Below are 27,337 nucleotides of genomic sequence, written 5' to 3'. Positions count from 1 at the left end.
CCTAAGTAGGTGATTGAGCATTGTGTATGTGTGAGTGTTGTGTGTATGTGTTTTAAAGCTAGGTCTTTAGGTCCTGGAGAGGAGCTTTGAACTCACTTTATTCAATTCATCAAATATTTACTGAATACCTACTGGATGACTTTGGCTCTTCTGGAGATGTAATGGGGAAGCACAGTCCTTTTCTTAGCTCTTAGTTTAGGGTTCAAGCTAGTACTCAAATGGCTGTAATAAAAAGTAGAATAAAACCTGTTGCCTTCTACTTATTAGAAAGTGCACCAGAAACTTCAGGAGGGCCAGGAGTACGTCTGACTCCCTCAGTTAACAAGTATTTATTGAGTCCTACTATATACCAGACAATGGATGTACAGAAATCCAGAGATGTAGTCCTTGTCCCTGAGAATCTCCTAAGCTAGCAGGGAACAAATGTGCAGTACGTTATAGTATAATAAAAAAGTCGGAATCAAATGAAACACAAGGTGTAGAGGGAAAGGAGGCCTTGGGAGGGGCCGCACACAAAGTTGCTGAGAAGACATCTAGGCAGGGTTTTGAGAGATAAAAGAGGACTGTCACCGGTGAGACCAGGGAAAGGCATTCCAGGTGGAAGAGAGCAACATATACGAAGGCCCAGGGAGGACGGGGCAGAGGACCGGCAACCATTTGATTTAACTGGAGCTCGAGGTGTGTAAAGAAGTGGGTAGAGGTGTCGGTTGGAGGTGACGTTGAGCCCGTTATGAAGGTCTTGCTTGCTCAGCAAAAGGACCTATGTTCCATTTTGTAAGATGCTGAAAGATTTTTATCAGGGGAGCAAAATAACAGGAAGTGTGTTTTAGAAAGAGAGTTCTCAGGAGTGCCTGGCTGGCTCCGTCGAAGGAGCCTGTGACTCTTGATCTCCAGGTTATGAGTTCGAATTCCATGTTGGGTGTAGAGATGACTTAAATAAATAAAACTTTTAAAAAAAGATTTTATTTTATTTTTTTTTATTCATGAGAGACACACAGAAAGAGGCAGAGACATAGGCAGAGGGAGAAGCAGGCTTCCCACAAGGAGCCCAATGTGGGATTTGATCCCAGGACCCCAGGGATCATACCCTGAGCCAAAGGCAGATGCTCAACCACTGAGCCACCCAGGTGTCCCTTAAATAAATAAAACTTAAAAAGAGCATTCTGAGTGTGGCACTGAGGGTGGATAGGTGGGAGTTAGCCTGGAGTCAGAAGCCTTTTGGGGGTGGACTGAGAATGAATGTAGGCTGAATTATGGCAGTGGTGGGGTGGAGCATGAAGGGCACATGGTAGGGGTGTGGTGGATGGGTCCCGTGGATTAGGCAGGAGGGTTATGAGGAGAGAGTTGAGAGAGTCCTGAGCTTTTGCTTGGATAGATGGTCGATGGGGGCGGGGGGAATATAGAAGAAGTTCTGGGTGGAGAAATAGTTATTTATATTTTGGACATGCTGTTTGAGATCTTGGAAAAACTCTGAAGACGTAGTCTGTATAATTGTAGTGGGTCTTGAAGGAAAGATATTTCGATAAGCAGAAGTCTGTATACTAATTCAGTTGTGTTCATTGGTGTTTGATGATCTTTTAGAATGTATAAGAATCAAAAGTGTCTTAATTCCATGGCAGAAAACAGTATTTTTGGAGTCCCCTGAATAATGAGAAGTGTTTTCATCAAAGACCTTTATTCGTTTGTGTGCTGACATCTGGAGAGCAGAGATAGATATTTTCCTTGGGTCTGGGTTCCCGAGCCATGAGCTCTTCGCTCGCTCCTAATTAATCCTTTGTAGTTGGTGACTGATGAAATCATGGCTCTCTGAAATTTTCATCCTTGGTTGCATAGACACAACTGACTTTATCACAGGACCCCAGGTGTGTGTCTGAAATTAGTGTGTTGGATCTAATGCATATTGATTGCTTCATAAAATCTACAGGATCTGGGGGATACAGACTAGAGTTTGGGGGAGGATTTTTATTTTTATTTTTGTAGTCTTGACTAATTCTTGAACATATATCATGATATCTTAGAATTTGGAGAGCACCAGCCCTCCACCGTCCCCTTTGGGAACCCTGGAGTCACCTGCAGGATTTCCTCCGAAGAATCCCTCCAAAAGACCCACTAATTCTGTGTCCACTGCTCTTCTCAGTGGCACACAGGCCTGTCTCCCCATGAAGTTAGAACAAGATAACCTAATAGGGGCTGTGTTAGAGGTGTGGGACCACAGAAGGTTACGGTTGGACAGTGTGGTGGAGGACTCTGGTCTCACCTGGATGTGGAAAACTTTTGTCTGGGTCTCTGCAGTGATTAGGACTGTGGGTTTTTACCAACAACCGGAACAACAGCCCTCTTCTTGTGAATGCTTATGTTAGGTCAGTCCTGTGTTAGGCATTATTAAAAGCCAGATCTTATTTAATCCTCACAACAGGTTTGCGGTAAGTACTGTAAAATCAAAGTACAGATAATAAACTGAAGCTCAGGGTGGCCTAGCACCTTGCCTGGTGTCACACAGCAGAGGAGGTGGACGAGCCGGGACTCTTCACCAGCCTCTGACATGGCAGTGGTGCTGCTGGGGAGGAGAGCTCTTCCCCAGGCAGGCTGTTTGCTCTGGAGCGAGGGGTACCTCTCTTCAGAGGAGGGATCTCTCAGATCACAGTCTGCGGGTCTGGTCTGCAGACTTACGCTCTTCAAATCTCCAAATCTTCAGGACCCTTCTTTCCCTCTTATCTCCAAGATGGCGCCTCCTTTGACAGGGCTTTGCCAGGATGCTAGTTTCTACAGTTTGATGGCTGGAAACGAAACTTAGAGGGCCAATCAGGGATATGTAGTTGCATTCCTGGGTCCTCTGAAATCCTGTTTATCCCTGTTCAGAGAAACCTTAGATTGTACCGACTCTCAAGTATAAAATGTTTTTCAGATCCCTCTTCCCTGGTGAGGAAGCTTTTTCACTGATGTGCTAGGAAATGTTTCATAACAAATTCTCCAGGATAGAAAAAGGTACCTGATTTGTAGCATTTACTGATTTGCATGATAGATAACTCCCACCACGGTCAATTTCAGGCTGCCACTGGGAGGTCACTGAGGGTAGAGTTTGGAAGAGGTGCCCACTGTGGTTGTGAACTGTCTCAGAGTACCAGAGCTTCTGAATGGGAGCACTGAGGTCCTGGCAACCCTCCCCAGGTTTTAGAGTGAAGGTCTAACTCATGATTGGGCCTCCAGTGAGATGAGAAGGTTATTTCCTCCCCAAATCAAGACATGAAATCCATGGCTCTGTTCTTTGTCTCTGCTTTCCCCGAGTCTGGTTCTTGATTCTGGCTAGCACCGTGGGTCCTTAGTAAAAATACCACATACATTGCTGCCATGAGTTGAATACTTATGTATATTATCTTTTCTTTTCTTTTTAAAGATTTTATTTATTTGACAGAGAGAGAGAGAGATCGAGAGCACATGAGAGGGAGAGGGAGAAGCAGACTCCACACTGAGCAGAGAGCCCAACATGGGACTCCATCCTAGGACCCTGGGATCATGACCTGAACTGAAGGCAGATGCTTAATTGAGCCACCCAGGCACCCCTACTTATGTATATCATCTTGCTTAATAATTTCAGTAATCCCATGAATTAGGGCTGTTATTATCTTCATTTTACAGATGAGAAGAGAGACACAGAATGGGTAAGTGACTTGCTAAGGACTACGCAGCTTCTAGGTGGTGGAGCCCAGTGTCTGGGAGTGTCAGATCCCGGATACCAAACCTTCACCCATGATGTTACAGTGCCAGTTTTTTTTTTTTTAATTTATTTATGATAGTCACACACAGAGAGAGAGAGAGGCAGAGACATAGGCAGAGGGAGAAGCAGGCTCCATGCACCGGGAGCCCGACGTGGGATTCGATCCCGGGTCTCCAGGATCGCGCCCTGGGCCAAAGGCAGGCGCTAAACCACTGCGCCACCCAGGGATCCCTACAGTGCCAGTTTTATAGAATTTCACAGATGTCTCCAAACTGTGACTCTACTCTCAAGGGAGGGTCCTCTAGTGTAACCTCAGCTTCTGTTGGCAACTCTTCACTTTTGACTGTCAAGATAGATTCTCTGAGATGTGAGGTATCATGTCCCTGTCTTAGGTCAGTTTGGTTACAAGCTACTGGCTGTTGGCTAAGACGCTTCCCGAGCCCCAGGCCCCCAGATTTCACTGAGTACGGAGATGGCTGCGTTCTTCATAGACTCTGGGTTTGCCTGTTCCAAAAATGGTGATTTCTATAGCAACCATTTATTCTAGCAGATGTGTGCCTGGTATGGTTGGCAGAGGGTGGGATCAGAAATGGAAACGGCCTTTTATTCTTCACTTGCTGAATGCATACCCTGTATGTGAGGCACATAACAGAGAAAAAACATGGTATCCTTAGAATCTGTGTAAAAGCTATGGCCCAGCAAAGAGGTAATTATTACTTAAGAGTGATTTTTGTCTGGAACTTGAGTTGGCTGTGTTCTGTTTCTGGTTCCTCAGGGAGCATTTTGTGGCATGTACCCATTGGTTCAGTTCAATGGACAGTTGTCACCTTGGTTTCTGTAGAATGCAAACATTTACCATTAGAGTGGGGTAAATAAACATGGAGGGCATGGCACTGTCTCGGCTTTTAAGGGCCTCAAAGTCCGTGTTCCTATATACTACTTAGGGCTTTTTTGGTTGTGTTAAAAAAAAAACCCAAACAAAAAAACCAGAAAGCCCCCCCCACCCCACCCCAATTTGTGCTAGCTTAAGCCCAATAAGAGGATTTGTTATTGTGATCTAGCAGTGTTTCCTGGAGCCCAAGGGTAGGGATAGAGCCCCACCTTTGAAGGCAGGTGAACGGAACCAAGAGCTAGTTGTCAGAAACTCAGGCAGTATTCTCTTTCTTTGTCTCATCCTCACTTTGGGCCGTGCATCCAGTTTCATTTTTATCTCTCTGCAAACAAGTGATCTTTAGATGCTGGTCTGGGACTCCCTGGTTTACGTGTGATAAGACCTAATAGAATTTTCCATGCCCATATCCCCAATTCTAGAAGAGAGGGAATCTGGCTGATATAGTTTGGATGGGTGTCTGCCCTAGGTCAGTCACTCACCGAAGGCTTTGTGATGAGGGCTTTTGTCTTCGTTTGCTTGGGCTGCCATAGCAAAAACCACAGGCTGGGTGGCTTCAATGATACGATTTGTTTTCTCACAGCCTGGGGGTTGGAAAGGCCAAGATCAAGTTCCAGCATGGTCAGAATCTGGTGAGCTCTCTTCCTGGCTTGCAGATGTCTCCCTTCTCACTGTGTCCTCATGTGGTAGAGAGTGGGGAGAAGATAGCAAATAAGAGCGAGCAACCTCTCTGGTGTCTCTCTTATAAGGACACTAATCCTTTCCAATAGGGCCCCACCCTTGTGATCTCATTTAACCTTAATGATCTCTGTATGGGGTCCTTTCTCTAAATATAATCACATTGGCCATCAGGGTTTCAAGAATTTTTTTTTTTTAGATTTTATTTATTTATTTATTCATGAGAGACACAGAGAGAGACAGAAACATTGGCAGAGGGAGAAGCAGGCTGTCATCAAGGAGCCTGATGTGGGACTCGATCCCAGGACCTGAGCCAAAAGCAGATGCTCAACCATGGGGCCCCCCAAGTATCCCTCAATGTATGTATTTTGGGGTTACATGGTACGGTCACACACAATAGCAGTTATGTAGTATGACATGGCTGCTGGGATCTACCATTGGGCCTGTGGATTGGAAGGGGCCTTATTGGGGCCCCCAGAAGGAGATCCCGGTAGATGGGAAGGCTAAACACAATGCCAAGACAGTGCTGATGCCAGGTTAGAATCTGAACCTCATTGTTGATGTCCTGCATTTAGGATGAATGGCTTCATACATGTATAAATATATATACACATATGTATGTGTAAGTCTAGAGAGGACTTTCTGGAGAAGGAATGAAGGAATGTGTGAGGATGGCCTTGGGTCCTGTTGGCTATTAACACACTAATGAGCTGCTCTCCACATTGGAGCACACATGGATTTGAAATTAAGCATGAATTCCCATTTCTCATGCTTAATGGTTGCTCTGTCCCGAGGAATCATCAGGAGCAAGTGGATTTACAGTTTGTTGGTCTCTTAGTTCCTCCGTCCAGAGAAGTTAAGGCTCTTATTGACAGTGGCCTTAAAATAGGATTTTTAATAGAATAAAAAGGGGTGGTGTAAGGCCAGGCATTGCTGTCACCTATGGCTAAATGACCATATGGGCACCAGGCCGGTGCGCGGAGTCTTTGGCGGTGTGTGTTCCGAGCCAGTGGGATATGTTCTACTACAGAGACCAGATGATGAATATATTTTTAAACTTGGAACCCATGAACCACTTATTATTTTTGAATTAGGAATCAAAACATATGAATAATCTCAACAGGGTTTCAGCAGATGGATTTTGCTTTTAAGGTCACTTTGCTTTGGGGAGATGGTTGGGGGATAATGGGGAGCAAAGTCCAGCTTGGTTCTGTGACTCCCAGGACATCTATGTCATGTTTGCTCAATTTACCAGCCACCGTGGGTGTTATGCGAGACACATCGCCGCAGGGTCAGGGTAACTCATGGAAGCAAACAGCCTTCTTTATTTTTTAATACATCAGTGTCACCAGTGCTTACAGCAGAGGCCGTGAGAAGACGACGGGCTCCGGTGGCCATGTCTTCCTGGCTGTGGTGACAGAAAAGGCAGCGCTGGTGGCAGACTTCTCAGGTTTGCCCCCAAATGTCTCTCCCAGCCTCTCCTGCTGCCCCTCGGAATCTCTCCCATAGTTTCGGCCCCCGACCTCCTACCAAACAAGGTCCGGAACTGAGGTGTTCTGGAATTCCACCCTTGCTAAGCTCTGGGATTAGGGCTGGGCATTTAGAGAGGGGACTGTGGGACAGGAACAAATACCCAAACATTAACCCCTTGGGCCCATAGCCCTGAGAGGCCTCAGCACTGCGGCCACTGGCAGATCGGCGTCTCTTGGCCACATCCCGGAAACCCGAGCTCCTCGCACCAGAAGGACACAGTTAAGCCAAGCCAGGCTGATGAAAATGTCCGTCCTTGGTGGCTCTGCCCACGCACCTGTTCCAGCCTCTCACTCCGCATGGTCAGTCGGACACAGGTATTGGAGGATCATCAAGTGCAGAGTGCGGTTCAAGGCCATGGAGGAAGAGGGCTCAAGAGCAAGACAGAGTCAGCCTGCTGCCCTCTGGGAGCTTGCATGTGACCAGGGCATGGCCATCCACGTGCTCGCCCAGCCCTAAGGGAGGGGACGAGCAGGTGCGGGCAGGAGAGCATTAACTATTACTCTCTTTTCTGTGCCTCCTGCAGATCCTCATCTACCTATTGTCCTTTACATTCTTGTTGTAGTTAAAAAACAAAACACAACACAATAGCAACACATACACTCATCTTTAAAAATGCAGCCATACAAAGATAGTTAAAATTTCTCATCCTCCCCATTTCAGCCCCCCCTAAGGAAATTACTGTGGATTTCATTTTCATGAAATGATTTGAAACTTATAGAAAAGTTTCAAGAATAATATAGAGAACTCTCCTATCGGGGCGCCTGGGTGGCTCGGTCGTATGAGTGTCGGACTCTTGGGTTTGGCTCTGGTTGTGATCTTGGGATCATGGGATCGAGCCACACTCAGTGCGGAGTCTGCTTCTCCTCCCTCCTCCTCTGTTTCCCCCCCTTGCTCTCTCCCCCAAATAAGTAAAGTCTTTAAAAAAAAAAAAAGAACTCTCCTATCACCTTTACCAATTTGGGGTTTACCAATTTTTAACATTTTGCTCCCTGGCTTTCTTTCCTGATGTATAACCACAGGGTGGCCTGCTGTGGTGGGAGGTAGGCGGCATGAGCCTTTTCCACTTCAGATGTGCGGATCCACGGCCCAGAGCTGTTGAGCAACGTGCCCAAGGTCGCATAACTATCAGAAGGCACAGCCAGCGTTCCCACACGATTCCCCCATGATGTCACTCTTATTTTCATTTTTGTTTTCCTCCCAGAGCTTTTTTTTTTTTTTTTTTTCCAGTCAAGACTGCAGAAGGCTCATCCAGTTCCTTCACAAGGGGGACATGGTGACAGAGAAGTAGATGGTGGATGTTCTCTTCCTGTGGTCCTCTCAGACCAGTGACCTTTGCTCCCCCACTTCGGTTTTCCCTGGGCAACAGGCAGACTCGCAGTTGGGGGGTGTCTAGGGCGCACCTTGTTGTAGGAGTGGCCCCTTTACCTTCCTTTGGACCCTTTTTTGCTTTGGGCAGCAAGATGAGGTCTTGTAGGGTCCAACCCAACCCCCATTGAGGGAATTCAGTCCACAGATGTACCTGTTTTTCCTGGAAGAGGCCACAGAGAGAACAGACCCCCCAAAGCGGCCCCTATCGGTGAGAGGCAAAGTTAGCCCTGCTTTGGGGCAGATCTGTGTCTGCGTGCTGCCGCCGTGTCCACCTCCGTAACAGGAGCGGGCGGGCCGGGCCGCTGTGCCCTCCGGCAGGCCCACGGCCTCGCGGCCCGGCTGCGTGGGTAGTCCGGGCGGAAGGGCTGAAACCCGCCGCGCTCAGAGGCTCTGCCGTTTGAAGGATCTTCCTGGCTCCGAACCCTTTGCTTCTGTGCTCCGTCCCTGGAATCCGTCCCTTCTGCCCAGGCACGGATAATGCCTTCATCTCCCGCCAGCTCTGCCCCATCTGCTCTTAAAGCGAGGTGAATCTGCTGCTTGTGCTGAGCCATCTAGATGGAGCCACAAAGCAGGCGCCTCGTGATCGCCTTCTCCCCGTTTCCTTATCCAGGCAGAGTTTTCCTGGCAGCCGCTCCTTCTGGCCGTGTGTCTCCCTTCGGGAGCATGGCAGGTTACTGGGGTGGCGGTGGCCCTCAGGGTGATGTCGCTGTGGACTGGCCTGCCCCACTGAGTCCTGGTGGGGGGGGTGCCCAGGAAATCTGGCGGGGCAGGGGCCGGGTGCTGTGGTCTAGGATGCAGAAGTTAGCGCAGCTCCTCACCCCTGATGAGGGGGAGCTGAGTGCTGCTGTTGGGAGGGACCCCGGCCTTGTCTTCATCGAGGTGGGTTGGTTAGGGACTTGAGCTGCAGTGACCACAGGGCCAGGAGAGCTGGGGCCATAACCAGACATACTGCCTCTTGAGGTTCTGAGCACGGTTTCCCCGGACAGGTGCGAATTCTTGTGTGTTCCCGACTGAAGCCAGGGGCCCAGGTCCATGGGCTTGGGAAGGGCCACCCTGACCTCTCCACCTGCCAGTCCACACAGACTCCATTCCACTGCATCACTCTTCCTCTGGGACTAGCTGTGGCGTACCCTGACCGTTCCTGTAGAGTAGCCTGGGTCCCTCTGCAGATCGGAAGCATCCTGAAGGCCAGAACCTGTCCTTTTTCCAGTTGAGCAGAGACAGGGAGTGCTGCCCCTGGCCCCTACTTTGAGCCCTGGCTCTCTGGTGCCTGGACCAGGGCTGCACTACCTCTGCCCACCCTTTCCCCTCCTGGTGCCTCTCCTTCCAGGGGAATCCAGGTTGCACCCTTGACTCCCATAGCCTGGTGGCAGCAGTGACTCCTGAGGGACAGTGTGTATCTGAGGATGGAGGCGGGAGGGGAGACGTATGTGCATTTTAAAAGCCCCTTCATGTGTGAAGTCCCTTCCTGGCATGTCCTCCCCTGAGAATCCCTACCCTGGATAGTTCTCTTCCACAGCAGCCCAGAGATCACAGGGTTCTCTGAGTGGCCTGCTGACCACCTGCATGGGAATCCCACAGGCTACGCATTAAAATCCCTTGGCCCACAGGGATGGATGAATTCAGAACCTGGAGTAGGAACAGAAATTTGTATAAATGAGCTCCTAGGTCATTCTGGTGTGCACTCAAATTAGAGAAGCACTGTAACGGTCCGAACCCTCACTGCCAACCCCACCATAAGCACGTGTGTGCGCGCGCACATACCCACACCCACACATGCACACACCCTGTGTAATGGTTGCTCCTGCTGCTGAGAATGCACTCATTCCAGGTGTGGGTCAGGGGGAGATGGAGATGGTCGGATGGGCTGTGCATCATTACTTGGGTCGGCGGCAGTTAGAAGAGGGAAGGAGAACAAGGGAGAATCTCAGAATGGGGTTCTTTCTTTTTTTTTCTTAAAGGTTTTGTATTTATTTATCCATGAGGGACAGGACAGAGGCAGAGACACAGGCAGAGGGAGAAGCAGGCTTCCTGGAGAGCCTGATGTGGGACTCGATCCCAGTACCCTGGGATAATGCCCTGAGCCGAAGGCAGATGCTCAACTGCTGAGCCATCCAGGTGTCCCCTCAGAATGGGATTCTTGTGGGGTGCCGGGGAGGCAGGAGGGCTCAGGGTGGGCAAAGCCATGGCCTTGCACAGCTCTGTCTCACTCATCAGGTGTCACATGTGTTCCCCTTGGCTTTGGGAAGGGTTCTGTGATTCATCTTGTGCACTGGAGAATTCAGCTCCACGTGTGTCTTCAGGTGGAGCTCTAGAGTCCCTATCTGTCACCTCCCAGAGGGCTGGAGGCTGGGGCTGAGTGTAGAGAAGGCCTCCCTCCACGCCTAGCCCTCCTGACTGCATCACTGTGATGTGAGGCCGGTTAATCAAGATCTGATGGGGAGGATACGGGACTCAGAGTCAGGCCTGCCCCAGTCTAGGCCTTCTTGCTTCATTTTGGTGAAGATTTTGGGAAATCTCTTTCCCACTCTGGGAGCTCATTCTCCTGGCCACTGGCAGCATCCACAGCCACAATGAGGAGTGAGAAACCTTTAGAGCCACACAGCTTCCTTAGGAGGGCCTGAGTAGGGGGGATCCTGGGGAGTCAGTGATTGGGGGGGTGATGCACCCTAGTGATGCAGTGTCCACTGGCCTGCATGCCTGCCCCATACCAGCATCAACACCCAGAAGTACTTCTGGGGGGCTGACTCCCAGGCTGAGGGGCAGGCTGCTCCTGCTTTATGGGAGGCAGCTTCCCAGGCACTTCTGCAAAGGCCATGTGAACAGTGGCTGAGATGTGGTTCTGGAGATGAGGGATGCCATCCACGTGGGCCCAGGTCGGGGGTGGGGGTGGGGGTGGGGGTGGTCAAAGATCTCAGCTTCAGGAATCAGACGATTCTGGGTTTGAATCCTAACTCAAACACTTGTTAGCTGTAGAGTCTTGGGCAAATAACTTAAACATCTGACCGTTAGGTTTCTCACCTGCAAAATGGGGGATTGGAAGAGCTGCCTCTAGGATGTGTTATGAGGATGTGGTGTCTTTTATTAAACCCTTCCTAGCACCTGGCTCACAGTAAATACTAAATGAGGGCTGGCAGCACCGATCCTCCTAGGCGTGTTTTGGAAGACGCTCGTCATCGTGGAAAGTGGAGCTCAGGCCTTCAAAGATAAGCAGTGTCTGGTTTGGGGTACTGACTGGTGCTACCCTTGGCTGGTTTTGAAGGGGCCTAGGTCGGTGCAGTCAATTTGTCTTCCCCAGAGTGTGCCTGTGCCTGTCACCTGCCCCTTGATGTACCATTTATCCTACCCAGGTTCCCTTTGTTGGGGCACCGGAGCTGCCAGGGGAGTCTGACAGCCACTCTGGGGTTGAACAGTCTTCGAGCATCTCGGGTCGCGCAGCGGGAAGGGAAGGGACAGGGTGGGCGAGGTGGTCCCAGAGTGCATCCAGGTGCCCCGATCCTTGGTTTTCGCCTTGGATCTGGATGGGAGGCAGCATGCTGCAGCTCGGAGCCCGTTTGGACCGGGGACATACAGTTCCCTCTTGAGCTCCGGAGGCCACTTCTCTCTCCTTTTCTTCACTTTGAAAAGAGTCAGCAAAATCCTTATTTCCATAAGCATTTTTTCTGGCTGTAAAAAGCCGAATCCCAAACCTGTTATTATAGCTGTTCATGCTATTTTAATCTGCTCTGTTTAGAGGTAAGAGGGTAGCAGTGACTCTGCAATTATGGAGTACATTTGATCTGTGGCACAGCTACCAGAGCCGGTGGAGGGCCCTCAGAGTGGGATGGTGCTGTGTGTGGCAAATCACTTTCGAATTTACTAAAAATATGCCCCTTTGCAGCCATGCAGATATCATAATTTTCCTCCCTGAGGCTTGTTGAAATTCCCGTTTGCTTCCTGCTGTACGCTGGCTCCCAGCACGTATCCTTTGGTCCCCCTGCCTGTTCCTTCTCATTCTTTGTCTTGATCTCAGACCTGTCTGGTCTCTCTTCCCCCATGGCCCCACCCCGCCCCTGTGTTCTTCCTCCCTCTTCCTTTCTGGCTCAAAGAAAACATTTTATATTCTACTGACCAGCATGCTGGCGAAACAGGTTTTTCGTTTGCCATGGTCAGGAGAAAAATACTTGGAATTCTAAATCTACCAACTCTTTCACATTTAAACAAGCTGGCACGCTTGCACGGACGCTGCGCCTCCTACATACAGTAATTGTCACATCCCTAGGCTCCCTTCTCTCTCTCTCTCTCTGCTCCGATTTCATTCACTTTTCTATTTGCAGCCAGCGCAGAATATGGGCCTCTCCCCCTCCCACCCTCCTGCAGCCTGCTTTCTATCCAGTGACCTTGGCTTCCCCGAGTGCTGCACTGTAAATGAAATGTGGCATCACCACATGTATCTTGATAAAATATATCAGTGGATGAATTGATTTTCATATTGATTTCTTTGGACAAGCAAGGTGTGTGTAGAAATCAAGAGTCTCTTAATGATAGTCCTAGAAAGGCAGGATGCCTAGGGAAGAGCAGGATGCCTAGGGAAGAGCACTTAGGAAAAGTTTCTGCTCTTTGGCTTCAGGAGAGGCCTCTTTGCTTTGTGGGCTCACCCTCTTTGTGGGAGGAAAGAGCAGATGTCACCAGGGTGTAAGCCGACCCCCGACAGGGCTGTGCCATCCCGGTGACGGTGGCGTGGGTCTCTGGGGAAAGTGTTCATCTGGATGCCCCCAGCTACTTTGTCCTTGGAGAGAAGCAGAGAAACTCTCAAGCCATATTGGAGGCCCAGCAGCGTGGAGGGACCTGGTTGGGGAGATGGATTTGCATGTGATCTGCATCCCCCCCCCCCCCCCCCCCCGCACCACTTCCCACTTTGGTTTGTCAGGTTAGTTGAGATGTGGCACTTACGAATTCAGGTCTCGTGCTGGGACCCAATGGAGCCACAGGGATGTGTTGGATCAGGTGTAATTCGTATGTGTCAACATCGGTGGATGGGTGTGTATCTGTACGTGTGCTTGCAAGTACACACGTATCAAGATGTGCATGGGCGTGGGTATGGGTTGAGTGTGAATGCAGGTAGACAGTGGTCTCCGGGGCTTGCTGTGGCTTTTATTAGCAAGCTCTGGGCAACCGAAAGGACAGTATCCAGTGAGGTGATCAAAACTTCATTTTCTCTCCTCTGCAATTGCTTTCCCAATTCCCTCTCCCAACTGCTCCTAAATAAAATAGATGTTTTCAGCCCTCTATTCGATCCATGAAGTGAGCTGATAGTTGAATCTTTTTATGAGGGTAAATAAGCATAGCTTAAGGTGATGATACTGTGCCTGCATGTGTGTGCTCGTGTCATAAAACACAGTTCATTGGAATATGGGGGATGGCGTGATGGTAACTCATTACACTTTCTGGCTATCTGGCTAACTAAGGCTTAACCGGAGAATCCTTTTGGTTATAAGCCCTGCTGACTTGCTTTACAAAACAGAATAGTACATTTTCCTGCTTTTGTGAGTACCTCATGGTGAACTAATTGAATCCTTTGACATTTCGTGATCGTGCACCCCTGAGGGCTGGTATTTTGGTTATCACTCATGATTCTGTGTGTCATGTGGAAGGTGTAGACCCGGCTTGAGTGAATGTGTACCCTAAGTAGGTGGTTGTTAACAGGGCACGCTTGTCAATGTATGGAGACGTTTTTGGTTGTCAGAGCTGAGGGAGACCTTGGACAATGTACTGGAGCTCCCTGAGCCTCATAGTGAGAGCAGCACCCACCCTACCCCCTACACAGGTTTGGTGTAACACTGGGATGGTAGTGTGTAGGGGCCATGGCTGCTTCTACACTTCTGACAATGATCAGGACAGTCTCCTTCTCCACTCTGCACCACTACAGATTTGTAGCACTGAGACTGAGAAACCTCCATATAGGCCGTGTGCCTAAAAATTTTTGAAGAAAAATTTTTACTAAATTCTTGCACAACAAAATATTTTGTTTCCGTCGATCTTCTTTTTCATGAGAATCAGGTGCTGGAAACGTTCTGAATAATTGAAGCTTCTCATTCATTGACATTTATTGTTCCATAGAACAAATAGGGAAGCCTGCCAGTTTGCAGATAGGCAGGCCTGTCCCCAGATGTCTTGCCAGTGAATGCCCAGATTTCATTGAAATCATTTAGGACCATTAAAAACCATTAGGGCCACACTGGCTTTAAATGGAACTAAGCAAAATAAATAATCCCAGAGGGGCCATAATTTACCCTTTTCTCTTTGTCTTTGTAACCCAGACTGAATTCCCAGAGACTTGAGCAGAACTTGGTGGTGAGACAAGGTTTGTTCTTGCTTTACTGCACGTCAGAGACAATCTGGCCCTGACACACTTAAAAGTGCTTCCAGAATAGGTAGACATGTTCATTGGTTTTGAATGGCCCCAAGTGCACCTGTGGTGCGATGGGTATGTATCCCCGAGGGCAAATGGGAAGATTTTGTGTACTCTGCGTCTTTGACTCACTTTCTTTGAAGACATTGTTGGAAGTCCAGGAGTGCATATACTAAGAAAGTCCTTTAAGCAGAATATAACTGGTTTTGGGGGGAGATGGGAAGACGGAAAGACCCTTTTTGTTAAAGGAAAAGCTTTTTTTTTTAAGATTGATTGATTGATTTATGATAGACAGAAAGAGAGAGAGAGAGAGAGAGAGAGGGAGGCAGAGACACAGGAGGAGGGAGAAGCAGGCTCCATGCCGGGAGCCTGACCTGGGACTCGATCCTGGGACTCCAGGATTGTGCCTTGGGCCAAAGGCAGGCGCTAAACTGCTGAGCCACCCAGGGATCCACAAAGGAAAAGCTTTTACTGTGAACTTCATCTTAGCTGAAACTTCAGTGTCGAATATTCTGGAACAGTATTGCTTATCACTTTATTAAGCTACACCCTCTCTGTCCGGAATGCTGTAAATGAGTCTCATTAAATGAGGTCTGTCTATGTTTCTGATGCATGCATGTGAGTAGTCCGAGAACATTCAATGCCTAGTTTAGTGGGCAATTTACCAATCCATGGTAACCTCTGGCAGGGGTTCATTACTTCATATAAACGGAAGAGGACAGAGCTGTCCCTGCAAGATTGAGTGATGTTCCCCATCAGTCACAGAGGGTGGAGCCGAGCAGCTGAAGTATGGCTCACCTCTCACGTTGAATTTCAGGGTATGGGCGGGCTGTGTGTATCCTTGGCGGGAGGACTGGAGGTGGGCTTGGACAGCCTAGGTTCTCAGCCTGGTTCTGCTGCCTTCTAGCTGCGTGACGTTGTACAAGTTGCTTCACCACCCTGGCCCTTGTACCGACAACAGCACCCACCCTACCACCTGGGCTTGTATTTGGGACCAAGGGATGAAAGAGCATTGTGTGAATTGCAAAGAGTTGAGTACACATACGGCACCCTGGACGTTGGTTCCATTGTTAAGCAAGGGCAATATTATTTGTAAGCCAGGTTTGGGGAACATCCCAAGCATTGTTTGTGAAAGGAGCCAGAGCTGCTCTGCATGCACTCCTTTAAAGAACTGGTGTCACGATCACTCCATCTGCTGTTTTCTAGCTGAAATGCTAAGTGGATCGTGGGTGTACCTGGGGTCTTTCTCGTTACAGTACAGACTCTGAGGGGGGCTAGATGTGTCTCCCCTCCGTTTGCTTAGATGGAAGTGTATTTATAGCCTGGTATAAATACAATCAGAAGGTTCCTATAAAACTCTGTTATTACTGCAGTACAAAGTTAGAAATGCTTGAGGTTTCGGCTTCTTGGCTCTTCCATGCAGCAATGAATATTTTATGGGAAAGGAAATACTTCGTGTCTGACTCTTTTTATAGTGCAGCTACTCACAGGGCTGGTAACCTTCCAGATCTCTCCAGAATCAAAACCGTGGCCTGTCCATCTCTCTGTTCCCTTCTTCACAAATCCATTGGTTCCCTGCCTTGCTGAGGTGTTCATGTTCTCTTGCTGAATGGGTCCCTTGACGAAATGTGTGGGGTACAGTTTCCAATCCTAATTAGTGCCTTAGACCAGAGGTGCTGGCCGCTTACCAGGTCCACCCCACCCCTTCTGGCACCCTGTGGTGCTGGTCAGCCCCGGTCTGGGAGGTATGGTAGCAGAATGGCCTCTGGATTCCCCCCTGAAGATCTCCACCTGTGTCCTTTGCTGAGTGCCCAGTATCCTTGGAATTAAACAAAAGTAACAGGTGAGTCCGAGGTCCCACGGAGCCTGAGGGGCCTTTTGCTTGGAAAAGAGTAGCCATCTTTTTCTGTTTTTGTTGTTTTTAAAGATTTATTCATTTATGATAGACAGAGAGAGAGAGAGAGGCAGAGACACAGGAGGAGGGAGAAGCAGGCTCCATGCCAGGAGCCCGATGTGGGACTCGATTCCGATTCCGGGACTCCAGGATCGTGCCCCAGACCAAAGGCAGACGCCAAACCACTGAGCCACCCAGGGATCCCCCTGAGTAGCCATCTTGATGAGGTTTCCCCGTCAGGCCCTCTTGCTCTGATCCCTTCGGTGACCCTCCAAGCAAGGCAGGAAAATGGGGCCTCAGTAGTCTTGGCCCTGGCTTGCCAGGTCTAGGATCTTGAGGAGGGGAAGTGGGTCTCCTGGCAGGTGAGCTTCTGTGGAGCTGGCTCCTCTGGCAGCATGAGGCCATCCTGGCATGGTGTTCAGCTAGATCAGCCTGAGGGTCCTCAGAAACCTGTTATGACTACAGCAGCACCACAGACCAGGCGTACGGCAAGAGTATGGTGTCACAGGGCACCAACCTCAGGTAACTAGCCCAACATGGTTCTTCGGAGGCCATCGCAGGCTGGCAAAATACTTCAGACTCCTGTGGACATGGGCTCAGCGGCCTGTTTTTTTTTTTTTTTTTCTTCTTTTTAAACCAGGGCTCAGAGAGCCCCCAGTGGGGACAGGATGGTGGGGGAGAAATGGGGCTTCTGAGACGCACAGGAGCAGAGCTGGCTGTGCCTTGGCTCTGGCTCAGGACAGTTTTTTCTTAGCAAGGGTAGGTCTGTGAAAAATGCTTCATGTAATCTGAATATGGGCTCCACACTTCGTTTGGTGGGACTCTGGGAGCTCAACAGTTTCACTGTATTTGCCTTCTGCTGTTTTCTGCCCCTGCTGCTTGTCTTGGCGCCAAAGTAGGTATAGGGAAGGAGTGATTTGCAAGCCTCGGGTGGCTTTGGTTTGATCCCTACTCTGGTTGCATTGCCACCAAATAGAGCTGTGTTTCCTCACTACTGCTTTGTACTGAGCCCTGCTCTGTCCTCTACCCCCTTCCTTTCCTACTTTTCGGTCTTCAGACTTTGTGGGACAAGGCAGAGTGGGGAGTAGAAGACTTTTGGTCTTGCAGGCCTACAGGCTCGCTTGTCTCTTGAGTTGTGCAGGTGAGAACAGGGTATTTAGTATTTTTTAATAAATGGGAATGGGATCAGTTGGTGGCTTCCTGGAGGAATCGAGCCCAGGATTTTATACCTAGAATCGACTATGCAGTTTGAGTGTTGAACAGTTGACATTTAGGGTTCCTATGACCACCAAGTTGATGGGTGGGATATAACAAGGCCTGAAAAATTGAAAATCCTCACATGTTCTAAAAGCCTCACTCATATTTTAACTCCCTCCCCATTCTGAAGAAACAATGAACATGGATAAAAGAAATGTAACCAGAGAGAGAAGAAAGAGGGAATTTTTTTTTTTTAGGTGCCTATAGTATATTACAGACACTGCCATGTATTTCAAATAAATAACCTTTTAGTTGAATCCCAAAGCCAAAATTCAGCAATTCACTTGTTTTGGGACCTGGATAATCCATAGATGGGATTATTGGTCCTAGGATCAGATAAACCATTGATATTGATATTGAGACTCAAGGACATATGTACTATAATTCCTTCTCTTAGGGCTGGAGACCACATACCTTATACATATGTGCACACTCGTGCAAACACAGATAACAGCTAGTGGATCATGCCAGTGTGGGCTGTACATTCCAGGGCTCCAGAAATTCATGGAGCACTGTGACTGGAGTATCAGGAGGGTGACGGGAGACACTACCTTCTTAGCAAAGTCTTGTGGGCTGTCATGATGGAAAGTGTGGACAGCCTCAGGACATCAGGGAGAAGATGAGAATAAAAAACCCTGCTCCTGAAGATGTATGGTTAGTGCTTAGTGAGTGCCCCACCCCTGAACCCCCACAACAGTGTCCATGACTTAATCCCTGGAACCTGTGAGTAGTGTTAGGTAATTGGCAATGGAAAAGTGAGATTGCTGATCAGCTGGTTTTAAAGTAGAGAAATTATCCTTTATTAACCCTGGCAGGTCCAAAGTAGTCATTATACCCACAAAGTGCCTTTAAGTGAGGAAGAGGGAGGCAGAAGAGTCCGTGTCGGAGTCTGGGAAGATGTGAGGACAGAAGCCGAGGATTAGAGATGACAGCCAGGGAACGACTCAGTCTGAGGTCGGTGGCTTTGAAGATGGGCAAAGGGGCCTCAGGCCAAGGAATGAGAGCAGCCTCTAGAAGCTCCATAGACCCTCCAGGGGGCACCTGGGCCTGCCAGCACCTTGACTTTAGCTCAGAGAGACCCATTTTAAACTCCTTGCTTACTTAAAGAAGTGTGAGGTTGTACACTAGTGTTGTTTTAAGCTGCTAAGTTTATGGTAATTTGTTATAGCAGCCAAAGGAAACTAATACAGCAAAGTGGAAGAAAAATGAGCGGCTGGTCCTCAGGGTTGATGGGAGCCAGTGCGATGGTCTTTACTCTTCTCAAAAACTCCTGCAACAGGGAGTGACCTGTTTGAGTCCCTTCCTGGGAAGCCAAGTGAGACTGACTCTTACCCTGCCCACCTTCTTGTGTGGATTAGAGGATCGAGACCCTGCCCATCTCTCTGCCTCAGTTTCTTCTTTGGGATGGATGGCTCCTCTCTCCTCTGCAGCGCCATGCATCTACTTCGTGGGTTTGGAATGTTATGGTGGGGCTCTGGCTGAGTGAGGGAAGTGGATTGTGTGGAATTCAGCTAAAATCTTTTTCCCGCGGGGGACAGCTGTAGGCTTGGACCCTGACGAGAGTGATGTCTGGGGTTCTGATGTCATTCCCCGCCTTCCTTCAACCAGGTCCTTCTTTTAACTTGTCTTCCTTGTGTGAACAACCTGGTGAAGTTTTAAAAATAAGTAGATTCTCCCAGGAAGGACTAAAAATAGCATTAGCCTTCTGTCTTGGCATTTTGCGAAGGTTATTTACCACTGTTTGGAGGGTATGGGTGCTCTGTGTAGGGCCACCCAAGGGCAGCTGTAGAAATGGGGTCTTGTCCCCATAAAGCAGATGGGCTCAGTGAGCTCACGGATCACAGATCTGTCCACGGGCTGTCAGAGTCTGAAAGAACAGCCTCCTTTTCAGATGGGGAGACGGGCCTCGGGAGCTCATAGGGTCTGTGGAAGATCTTAGACGTTGGTGACCTTCTGAGAGCTTTTCTTCCCTACTGGCTCTGGAATGTTCTAAGATTCTCGCCTTCTAGTATCGTCCATCTGGCGGCTGCGGGTGAGTCGTGGTGGTAGTTACAGAGATCAGCTTTCCAGTGTTCTCCCCGAGAGAGGAATGAAAGTAATCATCAGGCGGAACATTACCTGCCAAAAGGTTTGGTGGGGGACGTTCTACTCCCCATCATGGAACCTGAGAAAAACGTCTCCTGAGGATGACTTTGTCTTGGGCATTTTAGTTTTATTTTTAAGATTCAAGTGTAGATTGAGCGGAAGGGCACTGATCTCCTAGAAGGTCGGGCCAGCCTGTCTCGGCTTTATGGCAGCTCTTTTGCTGGGTAATGTGTTCTCTACTCCCTCTTTTATTCTCCTGCTCCCCAGGTCTCCACAATTGCCCCATGTCCTGTGTGGCATTTCTTTTCTGGAAGTCTTTACAAATATTGTAGGCGTTCTGTTTCTGATGCTTGAATTACATTTATTCCTGGATGCACACAAGGCCCGGGGACCTCCCAGACCCTCTGCTCCTTAGAAGGTTAAACTATTATGGAAACAGACACTGCATCTGTGTCTTCTCTTACTTCTTATATGCAGGGGTGACCTTTGGGGTACATTGTTCGGGAAACCAAGCATTATCTACCATTTGAAGTCAGCTGCTCTCATCTCTCTACCAAAAGAGAAACGAAATCTCATTGTCACGATTAAGGTCACAGCCACCAGCCAACGGTTAAAGAAGCCCTTATGTCCCACTCGCTTCTCCCCTTCTTTCCCATTCTCCTGTCCTCCCCAAGACACGAGTGTCTTAGGAAAGAAAGGGAACGGGAGTAAGCAAGAACGCGGGGAAGGCCTGCGGAAATTTCTATCTCCCAGCCTCCCTGGAGACACACCTTGGCCATGTATTCAGGGACACTGAAGTGGCACTGCACGGGTGTTGGGATGGCAGTCAGGTGTTTGTATGACCAGACCTGAGGATTTCCAGGCCATGACACTTGCGAATCCTTCCAGCCCAATAGACACGTGGATTAGATAGACGGTGTCTTCTGGAAGGGCAACCAGTGCCCTGCCCTCTCTGTAATAGTTCATCTCATTATGGTTGACCTTGTCCTGGTCTTTGGGCAGAGAAGGTAAGGATGGTAGCCATGGACAGCTACTCAATTGGAAGTTGGGGGCTTTCTGAGACCCTGGCGGAGTCCTTGTTCTCCCCAAGAGCTAGGGGAAGGTCCTGCCCGGCTGCTCAGAGCATGTGCCCCTGTTCTGGTGATGAGCGTGGCAAGCCCCAAGCTCTGCATTGATGGGAGGTGGGCAGGTAGTGTCTGCAGGTGAGCACTGCTCTCCTGGGTGCTCCTAAGGAAGGCAGGTGAACAAGGAGTGGCCTGTGCAGTGGCTTGAGGAGAGACATGTTGGGGAGAGGATGAAGGGGTGCCCCAGAGCCGTTGACAGGCCCACCCCTCGGTTCTCTGTCCCCTCACTGGAAAGAAAAGTGGGTGGCATGGGAGAGCAGGGGAACAACTCTTAGGGCCACTATGGGGTTTAACCCAGGGATTTCCCTGTGGTAGAGAAAAACCCAGCCACGTGATTGAAGATGAAGATGAATCCATGTGTAGGATTAGCAGCTCAGGCTTGATGGACTTAGAACTTTGCAGCAGAGCAGGAGAAGGCATAGGACTGTAGGAGGGGTGCATGGGGGGTTTGGAACAGGGTGTGGTTTTCCCAGACAGCAGTAAACCTGGGCTGGAAAAGGCGCGGTTTTCTGCTGTGTTGCTTGGAGCCCACATGCAGAACTTCTAGCATCTTCCTCCGGCACTTAGTCACATCTCCCTTGCTCCTGTCCTATGTTACTGATTTTTAATCTTGTACATGCAACTGTCTGGGGCTTCCCACCAAGTTTTAAGGTCCTTGCAGGTATAGCCTACGTATTACATTTCTTTGAACCTTTCTGTAGTGGCGAGCTCTGTGCCTTGCATTTAGTAGGCAATAAATATTTGTCCGCTTGGATGAATGGCACTGCTGCTCCCTGTTTCCTTTCTCTTAGGGCAGCTGCTTACTCTTGTCCCCACTGTCTCATCAGCCCAGTGTCCACCTCAGAAAAGAGGTGGTGGGACCAACCTCTTCCTCCTCCAGAGGCAGTGGTGTCAGGACTTAAAGATGCATGGCCTGGGGCACCTGGGGCACCAGTGGACGTGTGGGGACAGAGGGGCCCCTGGAATGTAGACTCTACACTTCAGCAGGTGGAAGGAGACCTTCTTGCAGGCTATCCCTGCAGATGTGACCTGCCACTGCTCCCTGGTCAAGCTGATGCCTCTGATACAAAGGGGAAAGGGGCTGCCTGTTACTGCCTGGCACCTCACGACTTCCTGCCCCCGCCCCTGCCCCGAAGGTCCTCCCTTTGTCAGCTCTGCCAGCCTGTTCCATAAGATGGCTTCAGTTTTATTTAGAAATCAGAAGCCTCATTTGACTATAATAGTTTCTTAAGGACTTTCTTTCCTTTTTTAAAAAAAGTTTATTTATTTATTCATGAGACACACAGAGGCAGAGACATAGGCAGAGGGAGAAGCAGGCTTCCTGCAAGGAGCCCAATGTGGGACTCGATCCCAGGACCCCGGGATCATGACCTGAGCCAAAGGTAGACGCTCAACCACTGAGCTAGCCAGGCGCCCTCCTTAAGGATTTTGTAAATGAAACTCATATCACAAAAGTTCCCCAACTTTTCAGATATGAAACAATTATCTCTAGGAGAGTTCCCATTCTCCCTCTTTATTTCTTCCTTTTTCCTGGGAGACCAGCAGTGTGCTCAGCCAGATGGTGAGAGAAGGGGTGTGTCATGGGGGTATTGCCCGCTGGTCCACGGGTGTGTGGTTGGGGACTCTTTGAGACAGTGCTGGTTTCTCTCCAGCCTTTTCTTGCTTTGTTGGCATCCAGCTGTGGAGCAAGACGGAGCACCCTGGCAAGTGACCAGACACAGAGTGGGTGGCAGGAAGGCTCTGTCGCCCTGATAGCCCTGTGTGGAATCCACTTGTCTATGAATGGGAGGCTGTGGGGGAGGTCAGGGAGGAGCACGTGTCTGGCCAGCGTCCAAGGCCAGATGTTCTTTAGCGCCATATGTCTTGATAGGAAGGGTCGGCCTTGAGGGCTTCTGGAGCATGTCCGACCTCTGCTCTTGAACCACCACCATCCTCGTGTCACCCCTGCCTCCTCTGTCAGGGACCTGTGATGGCTCCCTCTGTGCCTACTCTTCCTCCCCACCTTGTCCCGCACTGGTGCTCTGGTCTACGGGACGCCACAATACCCAGCTCTGCTCCTGCTCACCCATCCCTGGATTGACCACACCTTGTGCAGGAATGATGGTGTTCTAGTGCCTGCTTCACCTCCATGCCTTCTCCTCTGCCTCTGCCATCCTTGATGCCTTCCAAGCCCAGCCTCGCACCCACCTGCTCAGGGAAGCCTCTGGGTTTTGGATTCCCACGGACTCTGCATGTGACGATTGTAGTTGGGATCTGATATTTGTGCACGTGAGTTAATAACTGGTTTATGTTAGTTTGTGCATTGTCTTCTCTAAGTTTTAGGGGCTCAGGTAATTGTCTTGTGCTGTTGTACCACCCGCGATGCCAAGTAAACACCTAAGTGGTTCTCAACCTGTCCAGGCTCATGAGATAGGAAGGAGACCTGAAAGTTCTTGCCCCCCTCCGGCCTTGCCGAGTTGGCAACTGGCTCAGGGTGCCAAAGGGAAAGTAGTAATGCAATCTAGCTCCTCCACTGCACATTGTTTTCTTAATTTTTTTTAATTTTATTTATTCATAAGAGACACAGAGAGAGGCAGAGACATAGGCAGAAGGAGAAGCAGGCTCCCTACAGGGAGCCCAATGTAGGGACTCGATCCCAGAACCCTGGGATCACGACCTGAGCCAAAGGCAGACGTGCAACCACTGAGCCACCCAGGAGTCCCTGCCATCTGCATTCTGATAAATAGATGGTGGCCTATTTAATCAGATGGATGTTGCTGCTAGGTAGCAAACAGAAGCAGGAGCTCTTTTGAGCTCCCTCCCTTAGTAACTCCTATTCTGCAGAGCCAGGCACTTGTGCTAGTCAGTAGATAGAGATAGGCGGATCGTTCCAATTTCTCTCTTCTTGAACCTTCTTGGGGCACAGAAGTATCTTACAGACTCATGGCAGGGACGTCGCGTTGGCACTGTGTTTTGGAAGGCTGACCTAAGTACTGTCTCTGGACTCTCCTCATTCTTAACGTGGAATCTGTACACTTTCTCTGTCCTCTTCTGCTGTGGTTCTTGCTCACCCTGAGGCCTCCCTTCCCAGCTGGTTCCATTGTTCTAAGGAGGGTTTTTCTGGGTGGCTGCTTAATGATTGCAGTGCTAAAATCAAAGTCTGGCTCTACCTCAGGACCCCGCCTCCTCCAGACCACTGTGTGACCTCGGCCAGCTTCCCCCTGCTCACTTCTCCCCCTGCCTGCTGCAGGTGACCAAAGGCTTGTCCAGCATGACTTGTTCCTATTGGCGGATGCTGGCTCATGTGGTGCCTCCAGCATGTGGAAATCTCCCTGATCCGAGGACTTTCTGTTTTTAGTGCTCTGTGACATGGTAGCTAGAGTCCCTCAGAGCCCCCAGAGTCCCCGAAGGGACCAGCCCAGTCTCACTGTGTCCTCAAGCTGTCACCAGCCATTCGTTGGCACCTCTTCTGCACACCCGCACATTGGCTGCTTGTTGACATTTTGGCACATCATCACACCCTCCTTTCAGGATTCTTCTTTTTTTTAATTTTTAAAAGATTTTATTTATTCATAGAGACAGAGAGAGAGAGAGAGAGAGAGAGAGAGAGGCGCGCAGAGACACAGGCAGAGAGAGAAGCAGGCTCCATGCAGGGAGCCCAACGTGGGACTTGATCCCGGGTCTCCGGGATCACGCCCTGGACTGAAGGCAGCACTAAACCACTGAGCCACCTGGGCTGCCCTCCTTTCAGGATTCTTTGTGTCTTTTTTCCTCACCAGCCAGATTGTGAACCAGGCCAGGTGACAAAGGGTTAATCTTGCTTCTTCCTCAGCCTTTTGCTACCTAGTATTGCTTTAAAACAAGATGTTCTTGAGACTGTGTAGCCCTTTACATGCACAGTAGGATTTTTCCTACCCTCTAAGGGAACAATCTTATTGTCTCACTCAACAGATAGAAAAACTGAGGCTTACAGAACCCCAGCATCTTAAAGCTCCTATGTGGCAGACCCAGGGTTTGCGATCAGGGCCGGCGTCAGACTCAGAGTTGTTGAACTTTTTTTGTTCTACGAACTCGGTTTGTTTAGGCGCCACCACTTCCAGGCTCTGTGATCCCGGCATGTTGTTTATTATTTTGTGCCTCAGTTTCTTTCTCCACGAAACAATAAAAATAAAGACCCCCTAGGGTCCTTCTGAGGATTGGATGAGATGATGCATAAAAACAGAGAGTAGTGCCTCTCAGACGTCTGTGATTCTTCTAGTTCTGTGTTCATCTCATTTTAACATTGTGGTTGGCGTTACTGTTGTCACTTCTTGTGTCTCCAGCATCATCTTTAGCTCCTCAGACAGTGTGAGGCACAGGGCTTGTGTCCAGGAAATGCTCAGTTAATGAATGAGAAGATGACTTAGCGACGGTCCTTGGGGTGATGTTGTCTTTGTGGCAGATGCCGATGGTGAGGGTGACTTGGTCCCAGGGTGCACCGTTGGTGGGTTCTCGTGGTAGCAGCAGCGGCTGGGGGATGAGGCCTCATGGGGTGTGGTGGATGCGGCAGTCGAGAACCTTCCTGTTGCCTAAAAACTTTTTTCCTTCCCGCCCCCTTCCCCAGTAGCTCTGAGCCCTGCCAAGTCTGTGCACAAGCCTTGAAATGACAAAGTACCCTTTAGTTAATTGCACAACGGATTGCCTAGAGTTAAAAGTTCTGATTTATATGACTATAGCTCTAACTGCTCAATAACACAGGCCTGTAATCTACTTTCATTTCAAACAGAACGGTGATTTATAGGGCAGCATGCCGCTTTAGCTCAGAAATGAGGTGTTCAACATATGCTCTGTTGACATAAATTTGGAATTTATCGCTGTTGTCAAAACTGCCTGTTGGACAAAGGTGGGTATTAAGGCAATAAATGACTCAGAATAGTTTTCTGTCACATTTCCTAACCATTGTATTCAGTCTATTTGAGGGAAAAATATATACTTAAAAGTAATCAAATGTCCAAAATCCACGCGTCTTGTTTTGAATGGCGAGCAGGGAGGATGCAGGGTGGGGTGGGGGTGGGGGCGGGTGGAGGGACATGAGATGTGGGGGGAGGGGTGGGTGGCTGGGGTGTTGGCAAGGAGAAAGCTTTTCATGAAGTTATGGCCCATTTTTAAAAGATTCCACTTTGCTTCCTCTCCCCCATCCCCATTAGGAGGTGGGCTTTCCTCTCTCATTTACCAAGAGGGGGAGGAAAATGAAAGCTCATTAAATAAAAATAGTAAAGGACATTTTTATGTGTGGGCTTAAAGCCAGCAATGTCAGGGAGGAGTTAGTGAGTGGCGCTGTGAGGGAGGCAGAGCAGGATTTGGTTTATGGGGAAATAAAGCCCACCGGCCGGTGTTGCTTCTTTGCAGCCTCGGTGAGCGTGGGCTCGCCTCCACCTTCCCCTGCAGGCTCCTGTGGCCACACGAGCCCTCAGCTGGCCAAGGAGGGCGAGGGGCAGTCGGGGGTTGGGTCTTCTGCCAGGTGCCCTATACGCGGGTCCCGACTCATTCACGACCCCCCTTTGGCCAAGACGCATGCACCCATCCACTCACCCAAACGTGCCTCGAGCCCCCACTGCTGCTGTGGCTTTGCCGGGCTCGACAAGGCAGAGCAGTGAGGCAAACCTCTGTCCTCGGGCAGTTTGTCAGCTGCCTGCCTCCGAAGAGACGGGCAGGCAAGCAGGTGCCGCCCGAGGGCCACTGGTGCAGCAGTGGACGCACATGCAAAGGCTGGGAGTGACATGGACCAGCTTTGGGGGCAGAGGACCACGGGGGCTCCCCCAGGATGACGCTGGCTCTCCTGCCTGGTGACATGGCTCTTTGTGGCCATCAGGTGTCTGCAGGGGAAAAAAAAATGCACTCGTGATAGAGGCCTTTTGAAAAAGATGTCCAATTTTGTGGTCAGGTGATGGCCGATGTGTGTATCGGGTGGGATTTTCTGTGGTGTGTGTTAGCAGAGCGAGACCAGAGGCCCTGTGCGTGGAAGCTGCCACCTGCGTTCCCATGTGCACCCACGCCGTGCGTCGAGCATCGTCTGTGTGCAGGGGCATCCGGCAGGCAGCATGGGAGATCTAGCGAGTGTGGTCAGAGTCGACTTTGGGGATCGGTCTCCTCTGGCCTGCGTTTTAAGATGACAAAGTCTGCGGTGTGCTGTCGGTAAGTACGTGTGTCGGTGAGATGGAGAGCACACCCTCATCCAGAGAGCCGGCTGTGCCTTGGCTGTCGCTGGGCCCGGAGTGCTTGGTGCTCTGCATTTCCAGCACTCCGGCTGCCAGGTACCTCTCCCGTGAAAACAAGGCCCAGCAGGGAAGAGGCTGCGTATCTATGGCTTTTATTTTATTTTTGCCTTTTATCTCCATGCCCACACTCTCAGAGCGTCTCGGCGTTGATAAATGTGTGCTCTCAC

At 49.7% G+C, this 27,337-nt stretch overlaps 1 protein-coding gene and 1 long non-coding RNA gene across 6 annotated transcripts in view; one reads left to right on the top strand and one right to left on the bottom strand.

Annotated features, from left to right (window-relative positions):
- The window catches only part of ZBTB16 (zinc finger and BTB domain containing 16), a 187,989-nt gene that overhangs the window by 54,853 nt on the left and 105,799 nt on the right, over positions 1-27,337 (top strand). The gene's annotated exons all lie outside the window — the stretch shown is intronic.
- LOC118354910 (uncharacterized) lies at positions 95-10,763 on the bottom strand. Its single transcript, XR_004816317.2, has 3 exons — positions 6,535-10,763; positions 5,087-5,282; positions 95-4,550 (listed from the first exon to the last, which is right to left on the bottom strand). It is a non-coding gene; the product is annotated as an uncharacterized LOC118354910 (long non-coding RNA).

The sequence above is a fragment of the Canis lupus genome, chromosome 5 (genome assembly GCF_003254725.2).
Source record: "Canis lupus dingo isolate Sandy chromosome 5, ASM325472v2, whole genome shotgun sequence".
NCBI lineage: Eukaryota > Metazoa > Chordata > Mammalia > Carnivora > Canidae > Canis > Canis lupus.
Note: the sequence above shows the minus strand (reverse complement) of the source record. Positions and strands in the feature narration are given on the sequence as shown.